Below are 15487 nucleotides of genomic sequence, written 5' to 3' on the forward strand. Positions count from 1 at the left end.
TCTTCAAGAAGAAGACTAACGCTGATGGTAATGTTACTGTCTGTAAAGCTTGACTTTTTGCAAAAGGTTTTTAACAAGTTCGAGGAGTTGACTATGATGAGACTTTCTAACCCGTAGCGATGCTTAAGTCTGTCCGAATCATGTTAGCAATTGCCGCATTTTACGATTATGAAATATGGCAAATGGACGTCAAAACTGCATTCCTTAATGGAATTCTTAAGGAAGAGTTGTATATGATGCAACCAGGAGGTTTTGTCGATCCTAAAGGTGTGCAAGCTCCAGCGATCCATTTATGGACTAGTGCAAGCATCTCGGAGTTGTAATATACACTTTCATGAGGTGATCAAAGCATATAGTTTTATACAGACTTTCATAGAAGCATGTATTTACAAGAAAGTGAGTGGGAGCTCTGTAGCATTTCTAATATTATATGTGGATGACATATTGTTGATTGGAAATGATATAGAATTTCTGGATAGCAAAAAAGGATACTTGAATAAAAGTTTTTCAATGAAAGAACTCGGTGAAGCTGCTTATATATTGGGCATCAAGATCTATAGAGATAGATCAAGATGATTAATAGGACTTCCACAAAGCACATACCTTGACAAAGTTTTGAAGAAGTTCAAAATGGATCAGTCAAAGAAAGGGTTCTTGCCTGTGTTACAAGGTGTGAAGTTGAGTCAGACTCAATGTCCGACCACTGCAGAAGATAGAGAAAAAATGAAAGTCATTCCCTATGCCTCAGCCATAGGCTCTATCATGTATGCTATGCTGTGTACCAGACCTAATGTGTGCCTTGCTATAAGTTTAGCAGGGAGGTACCAAAGTAATCCAGGAGTGGATCACTTGACAGCGGTCAAGAACATCCTGAAGTACCTGAAAAGGGCTAAGGATATGTTTCTCGTTTATGGAGGTGACAAAGAGCTCATCGTAAATGGTTTCGTCGATGCTAGCTTTAACACTGATCCGAATGACTCTAAGTCACAAATCGGATATGTATTTATATTGAATGGTGGAGCTGTCAGTTGGTGCAGTTCCATGCAGAGCGTCGTGACGGGATCTATGTGTGAAACGGAGTACATAGCTACTTCAGAAGCAACAAATGAAGAAGTCTGGATGAACGAGTTCATATCCAATCTAGGTGTAATACCTAGTGCATCGGGTCCAATGAAAATCTTTTATGACAATATTGGAGCAATTGCCTTAGCGAAGGAATCCAGATTTCACAAAAAGACCAAACACATCAAGAGACGCTTCAACTCCATCCATGATCTAGTCAACGAGAGAGACATAGAGAGTTGCAAAATACATACAGGTTTGAATGTGGCAGACCCATTGACTAAACCTCTTCCACGAGCAAAACATGATCAACACCAAGACTCCATGGGTGTTAGAATCATTACAATATACTCTAGATTATTGACTCTAGTGCAAGTGGGAGACTGAAGGAAATATGCCCTAGAGGCAATAATAAAGTTGTTATTTTATATTTTCTTATTCATGATAAAGTTTATTATTCATGCTAGAACTGTATTAACCGGAAACTTGATACATGTGTGGATACATAGACAACACACTGTGTCCCTAGTATGCCTCTACTTGACTAGCTCGTTAATCAAAGATGGTTAAGTTTCCTAGCCATAGACATGTGTTGTCATTTGATGAATGTGATCACATCATTAGGAGAATGATGTGATGGACAAGACCCATCCATTAGCTTAGCATAATGATCGTCCAGTTTTATTGCTACTGCTTTTTTCATGTCAAAGACATATTCCTCCGACCATGAGATTATGCAACTCGCGGATACCGGAGGAATGCCTCGTGTGCTATCAAACATCACAGCGTAACTGGGTGATTATAAAGATTCTCTACAGGTATCTCTGAAGGTGTTTGTTGAGTTGGCATAGATCGATATTAGGATTTGTCATTCCGAGTATCGGAGAGGTATCTCTGGGCCCTCTCGATGATGCACATCATAAGAAGCCTTGTAAGCAAAGTAACTAATGAGTTAGTTGCAGGATGATGCATTACGGAATGAGTAAAGAGACTTGCCGGTAACGAGATTGAACTAGGTATGAAGATACCGACGATCGAATCTTGAGCAAGTAACATACCGATGACAAAGGGAATAATGTATGTTGTCATAACTGTTCGGCCGATAAATTTCTTCTTAGAATATGTGGGAGCCAATATAAGCATCCAAGTTCCACTATTGGTTATTTACCGGAGAGGTGTCTTGGTCATGTCTACATAGTTCTCGAACCCGTAGGATCCGCACGCTTAACGTTCAATGACGTTTTTGTATTATATGAGTTATGTGATTTGGTAACCGAATGTTGTTCGGAATACTGGATGAGATCACAGACATGACTAGGAGTCTTGAAATGGTTGAGAGGTGAAGATTGATATATAGGATGATAGTATTCGGACACTAGAAGTGTTCCGGGGTGTATCGGGTACATATCGGGGTACCGGGGGGGTTACCGGAACCCCCAGGGGGAATAATGGGCCTTATGGTCCATAGGAGGGGAGCACACCAGCCCACCAAGGGGTGGCACCCCCCCTAAGGAAGGAGGCCGAATAGGAGAAGGAGGAGGGGGCTCGGCCCCCCTTTCCTTCCTCCTCCTACTTGGGCGTGCCCTAGGCTGCCTCTCCCCCCTCCCACCTATATGTACGTGGGGAGCGGGTGCCTAGAACGCAAGCCAATGATTCTTAGCTGTGCGCGCCCCCTCCTACAGTTTACTCCTCCGGTCATATTCACGTAGTGCTTAGGCGAAGCCCTGCGCGGATAACTTCACCGTCACCATCACCACGCCGTCGTGCTGATGAAAATCTTCAACTTCCTCGACACTCTGCTGGATCAAGAGTTCGAGGGACGTCATCGAGATGAACGTGTGCAGAACTCGGAGGTGTCGTATGTTCAGTACTTGATCGGACAGAACGAGAAGAAGTATACATCAACCACATTGTCAAATGATTCCGCTTCCGGTCTACGAGGGTACGTGGACACACTCTCCCCCTCTTGTTGCTATGCATCTCCTAGATAGATCTTGCGTGAGCGTAGGAAATTATTTGAAATTGCATGCTACGTTCCCCAACACTTAGAGCTCTAAGTCAAACTGCAGAAAGCGTCTAGCGCTTCCCGCATTCGGCGGCAAGTCCCGTTGTGGTGGTTCTGTGGTTTGCACGGCGAGGCCCTCATCGCTACTATGTATCATACCCACTTCAGATCCTCTGACAGCCTACAATTCCTATCTCCGTGCCCTACACACCCGCACAACGAGCAAAAGCATGGTGCCCTCTCATACTTCACCTCTAGAACATACAAATCCTTATCCTAACTCTCTAGAATAGATCTCTCTTTTTAATGGCTCATTAACTGGGTACTCTACCCTAACTTGAATAAAATTGCCCAAATCCTCCCATTCTTGTGAGTATAGACCTCCACTACCTTGCCTAACTTCTTCCCCAACTTCCACCCTATTTTCTCGGTCATCATCGTGCCGGGAATATCATGGATCCTCACCCATGGAGGAATAGTATCAAGTTTTACATCAATGGGCAAAGCTACTCCATCACAGCCTGCAACTAAAAAAGCGTCCCCGCGGTGAGTCCAAGGACCATTGTTCAAGACAAAGCGAAGATAACCTTCTCTTTCGAACTCAAGGAGGAAGTGGTTGTGGCAGAGTTGTTTGTAGTCGACCTTCCCCTAGAGCCTCCACTTGTTCTTCAGCTCATTGAGCAAGCCCTCGGTGTTGTATGGAAGGACCGACGCAAAGCACCCCACTGCCGTCCAGCGCATCTTCATCGCCAGGTTGGCCTGGGTGAGATCTAGGACCACGACATCGTCGGCCGATGGGTATGGCACAACCATCTCCACCCCATCCTCACCGGTCTTGATCCATGTGGTGAGCTTAGGCCACTCATGCACTAACCTGGTGCCCAGACCTTCCGTCCCACGTAGGTGGTTCTCCCTGGAAGTGTTTCCCCTTTCCCTCTTCCTCGCACCCCCTCTCAAGCACAGTGCCATGCTTTTCTCACTTCCCATGATTGCCTTGTTCTTCAGGCCAGCCATTGAGTGTGTGATGCAAGGGTCTGATTGTAGATGTTTTTTGTGAACGACTGGTACCTGCTCTGGCCTATTCATAGGTGAGCCTCGTTCCCCTGATGTCTCACCGCCATGGCTGAATGATGACAGGGATTGATACTCCACCTTATTGGGTGATTTCCTTCACAAAGGTACGTTCAACAATATTCTTCCAATCGCGGGCAAATGATGATCGATGCAGATTTTTTGTTTTCCTCCTATCAGTTGTGTATTCTTTCCTTTATCTGGCGGATCTGTGTGATTGATAAGGTCTGATTCATCCTTACCACAATTGTGTGCTCCGTCTCTCAGTATTTTTGCATGTTGAGGACCATGATTTCCTACTGTAATATGTTTCCGCTTGAAGTTTTTGATTGGGATCCCGTTGCCCTGATCTCTTTCCTTGGTACATACCACCACGTGATCTCCTTCCTCAGATACTCCCGAAAATTTTACTACAGCTACGACCGGATCCGCCCCCTTTCTACATACCTCTCGCCCTGCAGATGCTAATGGAGTGATGGATCCGCCTCCCGTGACTGCGCGCTCCATGTTTCGCCCCTCAAAAGATTTCCTCATCAGCTCGAAGTTGTCTCTGGTCCAAATCATTGCTTTCGATTTATTTCTCTTATCTCTTGGTAGATCCGAATCTGCATCCTCTGCCACTTTCGCCTCTTTCTTTATCCATGAATGGAGCGCCTTCTCCATCTTCCTCCGGATCTCTCCGAGGCCCAACGAGTCCTCAGTCGCGAGATGGTGGTAGCGGGTTGGATCTCTTAGACTCTCATGGTAGGTGGGATGGGTGGGGGACGGAGCCGGAGACAGGGGCGGCAAGTTGCCTTCTGGTCGCCTCCCATTCGCCTCCAGGCACGGAGCTAATTGTCGGGGATCATTTTCTTTACTATCATGCTTATATTCAATACATATTGCCACAACTATACATAATCAAATTAATTAATCATATGTATTTTAAATTTTGATTCTCATGTTATCAATTCAAATTTTGATCACCTAATTCCCGCAGCATCACGTGGGGTATCCTCTGTGTTGTTAGGCTTGATCGGAAGACGGTACCCCGCTAAACCAGAAATCTACTCCTTACGAAACGGCTAAAACAAAAATTGAACAGTCAAGTGGGTTAATCAAAATGTTGAAGTCCCAATATATATATATATATATATATATATATATATATATATATATATATATATATATATATATATATATATATATATATATTATTCTGATCACGGGATCAGAATAATATTCTGATCACAACATGAACTTTCCGAGTAACGCGTCTGATCTTCCCCGAGTACTAGGTTGAACTTCAGCTAAAAAGTGTCCAAATGGGGCTTGCTGTAACATCCCAATTTTCAATTTGAATGTTTATAAATAGATCATTCATATGCATCCATGATTTATGCATTTTGCCCCATTTATTTTATTTGATTTTTGATCCAAGAAACTTTGAGCAACTCAAGGACCAAAAGAGAGAGTTGGAAGTTTTCCTAAAACCAATTTTGATAATTTCAAAATTTGGAAATTGGATCAAACTTGGTTCCACCAAAAATTTATTTCCATTATTCCAAATATAAAATAAAGTGAAAAGATAAAATGACTTCTTCAAGATCAGAAGGAGAATATTTGAATATGAATTTGGAATCTAAATATATTTATTGGGTTTTATTTGCAATTTATTTTGATGCAAATTTTATTAACATAGCAAAATGTTTATTTTTTAAAAAAGAACTTGCATTTTAGGCCAGATAAAAGTTCACTAGGTCATATATAAGACCATATAACTATGTGAATTTTCTGGAAATTTTTAGACTTGTATTTATTTTGGTTTTGGTGTTTCATTGCTTCTGTAAAAAAACGTTTAAAAAAATGTGGGCAGCCAAGGCCCAAGGAAGGCCCAGCCTTCTTCACGACAGGAGGTCGTCTCCAACCTCGCGTACGTTACAGCATGCACGCACTCAGCATCACGTGTTCTTCCACCCAGCGCCCCACCCTCTCCCTTCATCTCCCTCGCTCAACTGACTTCCTGAATCGGTTCCCCTCGCCTCCCTCTACCCCTTCCCCTTCCTAGTGCGCCTTGGAGTCGCCTGTAATGGCCATTACGAGGCAGAGAAACAGCCACCATTAAACATGATAAACTTCTCAGATTCTGACCTCCCCAAGCCTTATATAAAGCAACCCTGGGAGCCCCTCTCACCCCTCGTCCGAAGACCTCTATTTCTGGAGTTTTTCCCTCTCTCTAACCTCTCCAATTGCTCGCAGGAGTTCGCGAATTCCGGCGACCTTTAACAGTGTGTACAGGAAGCAATCTACCACCACAACTTGGTTAAGTGGTTCACCTCATCGTCCTCTACACCGTCCCGCACGCATCCTTCGCCGAAACACACCGGAGCCGCCTTCTTCCTCGTCGCCGGCGACAAGTCCGGTGAACACCCAGGCCAAATTTTTCTCTTTTTTCAGTATTTTTTTCAATCTCAGATTGTATACCAATTCTGGTTTCTTGTATATCTTTTAGTCTATAGATCCGATTTAGTTGATTCTTTTTCCTACCAGTTCATAGAAATCCCCTCTATCCAGAGAACCAAACGAAAAATATTTTTGAAATTGTTAAAATTTGAATTCAAACAGATCTGAATTCAAACTTCGTTAGGCCATATCTCGAGTTTCGTAACTCCATTTTAGGTGATTCTTTTTGCAAATCAAAGCTAGTGACATGTACTTTCTGTTAAAAACCAAAACCATTTATTTTTGTTTCTATAAAAATTACGTTCTGTACAGAAACTTTATTTGGATGTTTTGGAGTTTTTCGAAGTCTTTCATTTGTTTTCTTTTTGGATCTTTGCTTGTATGCTTATGTATGTTATTGCTTGCTTACGCTAGATCATCCGGAGTGCGAAGGCAAGTTCATACATTGATCATAATTTTCAATACCCAGTTTTTACTATGCATTAGTTTCACCCTCAAAGATTGCATCAGTAGGTTTGAGAACATGTGGTTATGCTATGTAGTTCATGTGGTAGGAATCTATGACCTTTGATCACCTCGGGAATATTCGTTATATCATATCTTGCTTAGCCATGCTCGTATACGGGGATTGGTAATGTGTGATCCATGCAAGTTGCGAGAGTTAATAATATTGGGATAACCTAAGGTGGAAACTTTAATACACATCTGGGTGGATTGTTTGGGGCACCTGAAGAAACTAGTGCTTGCCCAAGGGGAATCCCGGAGTACCCGTGTGATTACCCTAGGTCCGCCACCCAGGCTCAAAGGGATCATAAGATTTTTCATGCCTAGAAACTTTCGTGTGCAGCCACAAGCCATTATAGGCTCTGGCATAGTTGAGTAAGTTGTGTGACCTCTTTCCGTGGTAGACTAGCTGATGTAGGGGAAAGTAGGTGTACCGGTCTACCCAGGGTTAAGGGCAAACGCTTCTGAAAGGCTATGTCTTGATCTTCCAATCATGGAGGTGGTCGAGTCTTGTGGGGAAAAGTGTGCAAACCTCTAGAGAGTGTACAAACTAATCATTATTAGCCGTGTCCCCGGTTATGGACAACTTGAGTATCTATAAGTGAATTATTGGTTGATCTCATCACTCTTTTTAACCAAATTATTGGTTACTAATAACTTGGGAATTTTGGGATTGAGTTGGAGGAACCTTCTCAATAATGGCATTTTAATTTAATAGTTAATAGAAATTTATTCCTTTGTTGTAGGGTAAAATTGGCTTTATGCAAAAATTTAACTTAGAGCCTCCACCAACTAAATTTGCATATAGAGATAGTCTTTTCATTTATTATTATTCTATGGTGTGAAATTGCCAGCATATTCCATGTGCTGACCTACACGGCTGCAATGTCTCATGTTGCAGACTTTTCCGACGAGGATTAAAGATGTGATAGGTCGTTGTTCTGCACTCACTTTGTCGTGGAGTTGGATGGACTCATTTACCTTCGATGCTTCCGCAGTTATTTTGTTTTAGATGGCCTTTGGCCATATTATTGTAATAAGTACTCTTTTGAGGATCTTGATGTAATAAAGTGTGTGATTGAACTCTGTTATAATTCCTCCAGTACTATGTGTGTCAGCATACCGATCCAGGGATGACACGTAAGCACAGGGACTTCGATCCATTTGGGTCGGGTCGCTACAAGATGGTATCAGAGCACACATTGACTGTAGGACGCGACCACTAGGAAATGGAAAACCATAGGAAGAAAACTCTATTTTATGACTTTCTTATATATCCGTTGGTCTATACTCTTCTCTATTCATTTCTATCTCTTCTCCACTTCAATATAATAGTTGTTGAACCCCATCACCAAGTTCCTCAGTCCGATGAGACCAGACCTATGAAGACATCATTGACATAGAAGAAGAAGCTAGAGTTGACTTGATTTGAGAAGATTTAGTTCAGACCACCACTACCAAGTTGAGTCCAACGAATGATTGCAGTAGTATGAAGAGATCATATCTCTTGTGGATATGACCTTACCTATAGGTTTTTGCTTGTGTGGTGTGATCTGTGTGAATTGCTTGATTTGAAGTTTTCTTGCTATCAAAAGCATATGGGTAGTGATTTCTCTCATTAGACCCTTATTCTATTCTAATTTCTCATCCACTCTAAACCATACCGGATGCCCGCAAATGATCTAGAGAAAATTAAGAAGTAGATTAAGGAATTATTGGAGAAAGGTTATATTCGACCGAGTTCATCACCTTGGGGAGCCCTAGTGCTTCTAGTTGAGAAGAAGGATGGAACCTTGAGAATGGTTGTAGATTATCGTGCGCTAAACAAGGTGACGATTAAGAACAAGTACCCTCTACCAGTGATCAATAATTTGTTTGACCATCTACAAGGAGCAAAAGTTTTCTCCAAGATCGATCTTCGATCAGGATATCACCAGCTGAAGATTCGAGAACAGGATATACCCAAAACAGCTTTTACCACGAGATATGGACTTTATGAGTACACGGTCATGTCTTTTGGTTTGACTAATGCCCCTGCCTATTTTATGAGTATGATGAATAAGGTATTCATGGAGTTCTTGGATAAGTTTGTTGTGGTATTCATTGATGACATATTGATTTACTCGAAGAATGAAGAAGAACACAAGGAACATTTGCGCTTGGTTCTTGAGAAACTTAGGGAACATCAGTTATTGTAACACCCTCAGTGTCATGGTACAGTAATCCCCTATTAATGGTGCCAGTTCACCATGCTTACCGAGCTAATTATCACTTGATGAAAAAAATCAAAGTCAAATTCAAATTCTAATTATGAGGAAAATTCAAAATTTATCAAACATGAAAACAAAAATGTTCATCATGTGCCAAATATTCCACAACTAATATTGGTGGTGAACCAACATTTTTGCAAAGGGTTAAGTGGCCTAAACTACATAAAACAGTGACCTAAGCAATAAATTAAATGCCATTTTTAATTTATAAATTGTCAACTATTCCAAAAGCCTCCCAACCTTTTTGTGGTGGTGCACAATAATTCTATGAAATTGTTTTGGCCAATGGCATATTTTTGCAAAGTCATTAATGGCTAAAAGGAAAAGGCAAAATGCTGCTGGAAAGAGAAAAAAACAAAAAAAGGAAAGAAGAAGGGGTGGGAGAGCCCCTGGCCTCCCCTTGGGCTTTGGCCCATCCCAGCAGGCCGGCCCACCTCACCCAGCCTGGCCGGCCCAACTCCCCGAAGCGTGCCTCCCTCCTGTTCCTCCGACCGAGCGAGGCAGAGCGCGCCCGTCGCCGCCGAACCACCTCGCCGTCGACGCCTCCGCGCGAGGATAAGGCCTCTACGCCCCCCCCCCTCGACGCCTTGGCCTCTTCCCCAGCTACCCCCACTCACCTCCGCCTCTCCCACTCCCCTTCAGATCCCCCTCGAGCACTCCCCTCTCTCTGACCCGAGCGTGCCAGCCGCCGTCGTCGCGTCGATCCCGCGGCCACCTTCGCCCGTCCGCTGCTCCGACAAGTCCGGGAGCTCCGTCGTGGTCGGCCTCTTCTTCCTCTACACTGGATTGGGACCGGGAGCACCACCGTCATCGCTTTCTTCATCTTCCTCATCTACGGCCAACGCATGACCACGCCATCGATTCGCTCCGGCGAGCTCTCCCCCGAGCCCGCTTTGCACATCTGCAGGAGCGCTGTGAGCTCCTCTCCTTCTCCCCTCACTCTCTGCTCATCCCTGCGCTCGTAGCCGCCGACCACGTCATGGTCGTACTCGTCGCCGTAGACGAGCTCGCCGCTGTGACCACCGTAGCCCGAGCTCGCGTTCGAGCTCGTAGACGAGCTCCTGGAGCTCGTGCGAGTCCAACGAGACCCCTAGCGCGCCTTCCCGTGACGTGCAGCGCCGTATCCGACGATGCCCGAAGTCCGGCGTCCACTGCGGTGCTCGCCGCCGTCACCTCCATCCAGCTCTGGCCTCGTAACCACTCCGGTTGGACGCAACATCTTCTCCCCAGTCGAACGCGCCCGCTCGCGGCCATTTTGGCCGCCGGACGGCGAATCCCGACGATCGGCCGCGCCCTCCGCCGCGGATTTGGTCGCCGGAGCTAGCTCCGGCACCACCGCTGAGCTGGCACACCTGGGGCCACCCCCTGGGTCACTGCCAGCGGGCCCCGCGGGCCCCTATTGACTAAGTTGACTCAATCAACTTTGCTGACTGGGCATCCCTTGTCAATGACAAGCGGGCCCCACTCACTAATTAACTTCAGTGTAATTTAAAATGTTTAATTAACCTAAGCAGCCGCTGACACCCGGGGCCCACGCATTTATTTAACCTTGTTTAATTAAAATAAACTCTGTTAAGGCCTTTTATCTCTGCCAGGTGGGACCCACTGGCCAGTTTGACCAGTCAGCGGGTCTGTTGACCTGCTAATGTCATGCTGACACCCTGCTGACATCATAATTCATTTTCTATTAATTTAAATAATTCCAGAAAATGGTTTAATCTTTGAATAATCATAGAAAATAAATCGTAACTCGGATGGAAATGTTTTCTACATGAAAGTTGCTCAGAAAAACGTGACGAATCCGAATACGCGGTCCGTTCATCTGTCACATGCCTCTAGCATGCTGAACATGGAACCTTCCCCCTTGGGTCATCTGTCTCACACAGGTCCAGAACCGGGAAAACTTTCCCGGATGTTTCCACCCTTCGCCGGTATCACCTCCTACCGCGATAGGTCACCCTAGCACCGCTTATTGCCATGTTATGTTCTGTGATGCCTTGTGTGCTCCGTATTTACTGTTTCTTCCCCCTCTTCTCTCCGGTAGACTACGAGACCGACTCTACTGCTGTCCAGTTCGACTATGGAGTTGACGACCCCTCTCTCTTGCCAGAGCAACCAGGCAAGCCCCCCTTGATCACCAGATATCGCCTATTCTCCTCTATACTGCTTGCTTTAGAGTAGTGTAGCATGTTAGTGCTTTCCGTTAATCCTATTCTGATGCATAGCCTGACATTGTTTCTACATCTGTTGATACCTTACCTCTAATCCTAAATACTTAGTATAGGATGCTAGTTTATCATCTGTGGCCCTACATTCTTGTCAGTCTGCCTTGCTATACTATCGGGTCGTGATCACTCGGGAGGTGATCACGGGTATATACTATACATACATACATACTATACAGATGGTGACTAAAGTCGGGTCAGCTCGTTGAGTACCCGCAAGTGATTCGGATAAGGGAGCTAAAAGGATAGGTGGCTCCATCCCGGTAGAGGTGGGCCTGGGTTCCCGACAGCCCCCGACTGTTACTATGTGGCGGAGCGATAGGGCAGGTTGAGACCACCTAGGCGAGAGGTGGGCCTGACCCTGGTCAGCGTTCGCGGTTGCTTCATAATAACACGCTTAATGAGATCTTGGTATTTGATCTGAGTCTGGCCACTGGCCTCTACGCACTAACCAACTACGTGGGAAAGATATGGGCACTCGACGTCGTGGTATCAGCCGAAGCCTTCTAGACGTCAGCGACTGAGCGGCACGCGCCTGATTGGACCGCGTAACGTGACTTCCTTTGTAATGGAGGTTGCTAGGTCTGCTTCCGGCCGCCCTCGCAACGTGCAGGTGTGCAATGGGCGATGGGCCCAGACCCCTGCGCCATAGGAGTTAGACCGGCGTGCTGACCTCTCTGTTAGGCCTAGGTGGGGCTGCGACATGTTGATCTTCCGAGGCTGGGCATGACCCAGGAAAGTGTGTGCGGCCAAATGGGATCGAGCGTGTTGGGTTATGTGGTGCACCCCTATAGGGAAGTTTATCTATTCGAATAGCCGTGTCCCTCGGTAAAAGGACGACCCGGAGTTGTACCTTGACCTTATGATAACTAGAACTAGATACTTAATAAAACACACCCAGACAAGTTCCACAGACAACCCGGTGATCGCTTTTCCACAGGGCGACGAGGGGAGGATCGCCGGGTAGGATTATGCTATGCGATGCTACTTGGAGGACTTCAATCTACTCTCTTCTACATGCTGCAAGATGGAGGTGGCCAGAAGCGTAGTCTTCGACAGGATTAGCTATCCCCCTCTTATTCTGGCATTCTGCAGTTCAGTCCACCGATATGACCCTTTACACATATACCCATGCATATGTAGTGTAGCTCATTGCTTGCGAGTACTTTGGATGAGTACTCACAGTTGCTTTTCTCCCTCTTTTCCCCCTTTCCCTTCTACCTGGTTGTCGCAACCAGATGTCGGAGCCCAGGAGCCAGACGCCACCATCGACGACGATTCCTACTACACTGGAGGTGCCTTCTACTACGTGCAGGCTGCTGACGACGACCAAGAGTAGTTAGGAGGATCCCAGGCAGGAGGCCTGCGCCTCTTTCAATTTGTATCCCAGTTGTGCTAGCCTTCTTAAGGCAAACTTGTTTAACTTATGTCTGTACTTCGATATTGTTGCTTCCGCTGACTCGTCTATGATCGAGCACTTGTATTCGAGCCCTCGAGGCCCCTGGCTTGTAATATGATGCTTGTATGACTTATTTTACTTTTAGAGTTGTGTTGTGATATCTTCCCGTGAGTCCCTGATCTTGATCGTACACATTTGCGTGCATGATTAGTGTACGATTGAATCGGGGGCGTCACAGTTATACACAAAGTTCAGCAAGTGCGAATTCTGGTTGAAGGAAGTCGGATTTCTTGGACATGTTATATCAGGAGAAGGAATAGTAGTAGACCCCTCTAAGGTTGAAGTCGTCACCGAATGGAAGGCACCCACCTCAGTCGAAGAGATTCGCAGTTTTCGTGGACTTGCAGGATATTACCGGAGGTTTATTGAGAATTTCTCCAAGATCGCGAAGCCCATGACAGAGTTATTGAAGAAAGACACTAAGTTTGTTTGGACCGACGAATGTGAGGCCAGTTTCCAGGAGCTAAAGAAACGTTTGGTCACAGCCCCAGTGCTAATTCTTCTGAATATACGCAAGGATTTCCAAGTATATTGTGACACTTCTCGTCAGGGACTTGGAGGTGTTCTTATGCAAGAAGGAAGAGTTGTTTCATATGCCTCACGTCAGCTTCGACCTCATGAGCGGAATTATGCCACACATGATTTGGAGTTAGCAGCCGTAGTGCATGCACTCAAGACCTGGAGACATTTTCTTATTGGAAATAGGTGTGATGTTTACACGGATCACAAGAGTTTGAAGTACATCTTCACGCTGAAGGAGTTGAACCTCAAGCAGAGAAGATGGTTGGAGCTCATAAAGGATTATGGTATGAAATTGCACTTTCACCCAGGAAAGGCCAATGTTGTGGCAGATGCATTGAGCCGCAAGAGCTATGTCAATACCCTCACAGCAGGAAGATTACCTCAGGAGTTAATTGATGATCTCAGAGATCTTCGATTGGAGATAGTACCACAAGGTTTTGTTGCCGCAATGGAAATTCAATCCACTTTGTTGGGAAAGATCCGAGAAGCCCAGAAGTTAGACAAAGGTATTGCGGAGATAAAGAGAAGGATGAACCAAGGAAAGGCAGAAGGATTTCGTGAGGATGAACATGGAACCTTATGGTTTGAGAAGCGTATTTATGTACCCAATGACCCAGAGATCAGAAAGTTGATTCTTTAGGAGGCTCATGATTCACCTTACTCGATACGCCCAGGCACCACCAAGATGTATTTGGACTTGAAGGAAAGTTTCTGGTGGACAGGTATGAAGAAGGATATTGCCGAGTATGTTGCAGTATGTGACATATGTCAGAGGGTTAAGGCAGAGCACCAGAAACCAGCAGGATTACTTCAGCCTTTGCCGATACCAGATTGGAAGTGGGACAAGCTTGGCATGGACTTCATTACAGGATTACTCAGGACCCGATCAGGCTATGATTCTATTTGGGTAGTGGTTGATCACTTGACTAAGGTAGCTCACTTCATCCCCGTGAAAACCACATATACAAGTGCTAAGTTAGCCAAGATATACATGACCAGGATTGTATGTCTGCATGGAGTTCCGAGGACCATCGTATCAGATAGAGAAACACAATTTACCTCAAAGTTTTGGCATCAGTTACACGAAACTTTGGGTACCAGGCTAGAGTTCAGTACAACCTTTCATCCGCAGACAGATGGGCAGACCGAGAGAGTCAACCAGATTCTGGAGGACATGTTGAGAGCTTGTGCACTAGATTATGGATCTAGTTGGGATGATAATTTTCCATACACAGAATTTTCATATAACAACAGCTATCAAGCTAGTTTGAAAATGTCCCCTTTCGAAGCTTTGTACAGAAGGAGGTGCAGGACACCATTGATGTGGGATGAAGTTGGAGACCGTAAATTATTCGAACCAGATTTAATTAGAGATTCAGAGGAGAAAGTCAAGCTGATCCGCGACAGACTCAAGGTAGCCCAATCCAGACAGAAGAGTTATGCCGATACTAAACGCAAGGAGGTAACCTATGAAGTCGGAGATAGAGCATATCTGCGTGTGTCACCACTTCGAGGAGTTAAACGATTTGGAGTTAAAGGAAAGTTAGCACCACGGTTTGTGGGGCCATACAGAGTTTTAGAATGCATGGGTGAAGTTGCTTACAAATTAGAATTACCAGAAGCCTTGTCAGGAGTTCATGATGTGTTTCACGTTTCCCAGTTGAAGAAGTGCCATGCGGAGATGGCCGATATTCCTTTAAGAGATACAGTGCCACTGGAGGCCATACAGTTGGATAGTGATCTGACCTATGAGAGAAGCCCATCAAGATTCTCGAGACTGCAAGCAGGGTTACCCGCAGCAAGGTCATCAAGTTTTGCAAGGTTCAGTGGAGTCATCATACCGAAGAAGAAGCCACCTGGGAACGAGAAGAAGATCTCCGACAAGACCACCCACACCTTTTGCTAGCCAACCCAAATCTCGAGGGCG

General features: G+C 45.1%; 1 long non-coding RNA gene across 1 annotated transcript; it reads left to right on the forward strand.

Annotated features, from left to right (window-relative positions):
* The first annotated feature begins 3378 nt into the window (after nt 1–3378).
* LOC123091596 (uncharacterized) lies at nt 3379–8084 on the forward strand. The gene is made up of 3 exons (XR_006443347.1): nt 3379–3966; nt 4073–4245; nt 7986–8084. It is a non-coding gene; the product is annotated as an uncharacterized lncRNA (long non-coding RNA).
* The last annotated feature ends 7403 nt before the right edge of the window (nt 8085–15487 follow it).

Source organism: Triticum aestivum, chromosome 1B, assembly GCF_018294505.1.
Source record: "Triticum aestivum cultivar Chinese Spring chromosome 1B, IWGSC CS RefSeq v2.1, whole genome shotgun sequence".
In the NCBI taxonomy this organism is placed as follows: domain Eukaryota; kingdom Viridiplantae; phylum Streptophyta; class Magnoliopsida; order Poales; family Poaceae; genus Triticum; species Triticum aestivum.